Raw genomic sequence first — 5,283 nt, forward strand, 5'->3', positions numbered from 1 at the left:
AATCTCCCGAAGCTTGGAAGACGTTGTTTGGGGGCAGCTAGCCAGAAGTCCAACAGAGAGTGAAACTCATGGAGCTCATGCCCCCAAGAACTGGTATCCTCCAAAATAAAGAGAAATCAGTAAAACAGAGATGCATAAATGATGATGACTGGCCCTTCCAATACATATATAGATACACAAACATGCATACCTAGAGTTACACACACACAAATATTGTATCACACACAATTTGAGACTGAATAGACCATATTATTGGTTTAGCCCAGAACATTGTTGCTTGCTCTCATTTTTTTTTTTTTAAACAACTGATTATCGATTTATTAAAAAGGTTGATTTAGGCATCAGCAATGGTGACTTCCACCTCAACTCCCGGCTCAATACTGATGGAAGTGATCTGCTTGACAATTTAAGAAGGGCTGTGCAGGTCAATGAGTTGCTTGTGGATCCTCATTTGGAATCAATCCCAAGTCTTAGAACTTTCACCACAAGGAGTTTTCCTTGTAGTTATTCTCAGAGTCTTGGTAGGCATCCGAACTGGTCCTTTCACTTTGAGATTCTTTTCCTTCGCGCCTCTGATCAAGTCAGCACACACCTTCTCCAGAGACTTAACATTGCGGCTGGTGAGAGTGATCCTAATCCAGTGAATGGCCACCTCTGGCTCCACGGGAGTCTTGCCGGTGTCTTTAAAAGCCATGGCTGCAGCGTGGCTTCCTGACCAACTTGTTCCTCGGCGAGAGCAAACAGTGGTGAGTCAGAAGCAGGACCGGGCAGTACAGAGTTCTGCTGCAGCAGCGACCGCGTCTTCCTCAAAGAGCTCATTTTTTTATTGTTAATTTTTTGCCTGAACTGTGCAGCATGTAGGATCTTATTAATAGTTCTCCAACCAGAAACTGAACCCATGCCCTGGAGTGGAAGGGTAGAGTCTTTAACCACTGTACTGCTTAGGGAAGTTGTGCTTGCTCTCTGTTGGCATTCTCCTGGACAGGGAAACAGGATTTAAGAGACTGCTCTCTCTCTCTTTTTACAAATGGAAGTATAGTTGATTTACAATGTTGTGTTAGTTTTGAGTATATACAACAAAGTGATTCAGTTATTCATATAGATCTACATATTCTTTTCCATTATGGTTTATTATAAGATATTGAATATAGTTCCCTGTGCTATACAGTAGGATCTTGTTGTTTATCCACTTTATACGTAGGTAAACATAGTAAATTGGAGAAGGCAGTGGCACCCCACTCCAGTACTCTTGGAAAATCCCATGGACGGAGGAGCCTGGTAGGCTGCAGTCCATGGGGTCGCAAAGAGTCGGACACGACTGAGCGACTTCACTTTCACTTTTCACTTTTATGCATTGGAGAAAGAAACGGCAACCCACTCCAGTGTTCTTGCCTGGAGAATCCCAAGGACGGGGGAGCCTGGTGGGCTGCTGTCTCTGGGGTCGCACAGAGTCGGACACAAATGAAGCGACTTAGCAAACATAGTAAATAAGTAGTTTGTATCTGATAATCCCAAATTCCTAATTTATCCCTCCCCCATCACTTTTCACCTTGGTAACTATACATTTGTTTGCTATGTCTGTGAGTCTGTTTCTGTTTCATAAATAAGTTCATCTGTGTCATATTTCAGACTCCACATATGTTATCCACAGTATCTGTCTTTCTCTGTCTGACTTACTTCACTTCATATAATAATCTCTAGGTCCATCCATGTTGCTGCAGATGGCATTATTTCGTTATTTTTTATGGCTGAGTAATATTCCATTGTATACAGCACACTGAATTGTCTATTCATCTGTGGGTGGACACTTGGATTGCTTCCATGTCTTGGCTATTGTGAATAGTGGTGAACGTTAGGGTGCATGTATCTTTCCAAATCTGAGTCTCCTCCGATATGTGCTGGGAGTGGGATATTTTAGTTCCTTTTCACTTTCTGCCATAAGGGTGGTGTCATCTGCATATCTGAGGTGATTGATATTTCTCCCGGAAATCTTGATTCCAGCTTGTGCTTCTTCCAGTCCAGCATTTCTCATGATGTACTCTGCATAGAAGTTAAATAAGCAGGGTGACAATATACAGCCTTGACGGACTCCTTTTCCTATTTGGAACCAGTCTGTTCCGTGTCCAGTTCTAACTGTTGCTTCCTGACCTGCATATAGGTTTCTCAAGATGCAGGTCAGGTGGTCTGGTATTCCCATATCTTTCAGAACTTTCCACAGTTTATTGTGATCCACACAGTCAAAGGACTGTGTTGCTTCATAGTCAATAAAGCAGAAATAGATGTTTTTCTGGAACTCTCTTCCTTTTTCGATGATCCAGCAGATGTTGGCAATTTGATCTCTGGTTCCTCTGCCTTTTCTAAAACCAGCTTGAACATCAGCAAGTTCACGGTTCATATATTGCTGAAGCCTGGCTTGGAGAATTTTGAGCGTCACTTTACTAGCCTGTGAGATGAGTACAATTGTGCGGTAGTTTGAGCATTCTTTGGCATTGCCTTTCTTTGGGATTGGAATGAAAACTGACCTTTTCCAGTCCTGTGGCCACTGTTGAGTTTTCCAAAATTGCTGGCATATTGAGTGCAGCACTTTCACAGCATCATCTTTCAGGATTTGAAATAGCTCAACTGGAATTCCATCACCTCCACTAGCTTTGTTCTTAGTGATGCTTTCTAAGACATCTTCTGAAGAGGTGGGATCAAAAGCAGGGTGATGTGCATGCCCCCTGCACACATCACCATGAAAGGGGTTGCAAACCATCTAAGCCACCCCTCTGGAATGACCCCTGATCACACCCTACCTTCACCCCATATAAGGAACAAGCTCACCCCTCTTCAAGGAGCAAGCCAGCAAGAGAACCTGTTACTTGCTCTCACTCCCCACCTTGTGCCACAGGGGCCCTAATAAAGCCTTGCCTGAATTTCTTGTCTGGCCACTTATCAATTTCTGTTGATTAAGAAGGCCAAGAATCCTGGTCCATAACAATGTGAAGATGGAGGCAGAGACTGGAGTGATGTGTCTGCAGACCCAGGAATGTTAAGGACATTCCTGATAGCCCATAGAAGCTAGGAGTGAGGCAGGTGAGGAGGAGTGAGGTGGATTCTCTTCAGAGCATCCAGAAGTAATCAATCCTGCTGACCCCGTGATGTGGACTCCCGGGCTCCAGAACTGTCTGAGAATGCTATTTTGCCTTTTTTCCCCAAGTATTCATCTATTTTCATTTTCAGCTGTGTCAGGTCTTAGTTGTGGGGCACGGGCTTCTCTCTAGTTGCAGAGTGTGGGCTTAGTTGCCTGGTGGCACATGGGATCTTACTTTCCCAACCAGGAATTAAATCCTTCATGTCCCCTGAATTGGACGGTGGATTCTTAACCACTGGACCACCAGGGAAATCTCAAGTTTTTGTTTTTTTTTAAGCCACCAAATTTGTGTTACTTTGTTATGGCAGTTCTGGGAGACTAGCAGACTCACACACCGAGGGCCTCTGCATTTACCATCCCCTTTGCCTAGAATGCCCTTCCTCCAGATTCTCACGTTGTTTGCTCTGTCTCATCATTCATGGCTCAGCTCTTGGTCACATCCCAGTCATCCCAGCACCATGCCTTTTTTAGCCTTTCATCCTGCTTTGTTGGCTTCATGGTCCTCACAGTCATCCCAGGCTTCCTTTCCATTTATTTGTTCACCTCTTGTCTGGCCACCTCCCCAGTGCGAATGTAAGTTCTAGGAGAAGAGGGTCCCAGGGAACGTGTTCCTTGCTGTTTCCACAACCACTCAGAATGCCACAGCACACTGTTGGTGCTTAATACATAAAAACTTGATGCCAAGCAGGGCCCTGTGGGGCTCCTGGGCACAAGGACTTTCTGTTTCCCCCATTTCCTTGATTATAGAAAACAGCTTTAATTCAGCCTCCACAAACTTCCCTGAGTTCCAATGGGCAGACTCAAGCAGTTGTTAACTAGAGAAAGAAGGAGATACCACACCAGGCAGAAACAGTCAAGAGCAGCCTTGGGGCAAGGTCCTGTTTCCCCATCGCAGAAACACACGACAATGTCTTTGAGCCATTTTGCTGATACCGAAACCCCCTCCAGGTGGGAGAAGTTAATGATTAATGATGTTATGGTGCCCACCAGCATGTGGACACCATACTTGAAGGCTGATGGTGCTGACTCCCACTTACTTCACCACCAACCCATCAGAAGAACGTCCGCAAGCTGATCACGCCCTCCTCTTTGAACAATTACTGTAAAACTTCTCACTATCTTCCCCAAGTGGGGACACACAGTTTTGAAATCATTAGCCCGCTTTTAGCCCCCTTTGCCCGGCAAAACAATAAAGCTTTTCTTTTCTACTTCACCCAAATCTCTGTCTCCAAGATTTGATTCGGCACTGGTGTACAGAGAAACTGAGCTTTCAGCATCAAGCTGATGGGATGAATGAACCAAAGGACAAATGTGAGTTGTTTGGTTGTTCTGAACAAATAGGAGTTTCACAAACGGGTTCCCTGCTGACTCATGCATCTGAGGCTAGGGGAATCCCTGCTTTCCTCTGAGCTTCTCTGATCATCTCTTCCTCTTTAAGAAAGATGATCTCTGCTTTTAACTTTCAGTCTCTAGGAGTTAATTGAAAAATCAGACAAGCAAACTGCTCAGAAAACACTTCAGAACCTCAAAATATCTATCTCTCTTCCTTTTCTGCCATTCCACTGGGGCCAGGAGTCTGAGTATCTGCCTTCCTTATCAGCATCCAAGTCACTATGTCAAAGCAAGCCTCATCTTGCTAAAGAACAATGAGTGGAAATGAGCATGTAACAGAAACTTGGACCGATCACCACCTCAAACCAGTACATCTCCTTTCCTTCCCAGCATTGGGAACTGAAACTATTCTATAGGAAGGTCTCTCTTCCCCCTCCTAGCAAAAATCCCAGCCTGGCCAGATTCCTTTATTTGATACACAAATACTAATAGCAGCATTCGCCATACCATTAGCAGTATTCGCCACCCCCTAAATAAAAGCAAAGTGCTCTTGCAATCCTGTCTGTACTGCCCTTCCAGATTAAATCACTTCTATTTATTCCCAACTCTTTTCCATCCTTGTTCTAACGCATATGTAATTTTTGACTTAACTACCTCATGTTGCGGCTCAGATTCCACATCCCTTTCTTACACTTTGCAGTATGTGGTATTTTTTTTTCCTTCCAGGGCACAGTTAACAACCCATAAAGGTCTCCACTTAAGTAAGAAGTCCATGTCTGTGAACCATCACCCAGACACATGCAACACCAGACTGTGTG

General features: G+C 44.3%; 1 pseudogene; it reads right to left on the reverse strand.

Moving 5' to 3' along the window:
• Positions 1 to 300: 300 nt before the first annotated feature.
• On the reverse strand, positions 301 to 1,288 carry LOC102410002 (annotated as a pseudogene).
• Between the last annotated feature and the right edge of the window lie 3,995 nt (positions 1,289 to 5,283).

Source organism: Bubalus bubalis, chromosome 17 (genome assembly GCF_019923935.1).
Source record: "Bubalus bubalis isolate 160015118507 breed Murrah chromosome 17, NDDB_SH_1, whole genome shotgun sequence".
NCBI classification, from domain to species: Eukaryota; Metazoa; Chordata; class Mammalia; order Artiodactyla; family Bovidae; genus Bubalus; species Bubalus bubalis.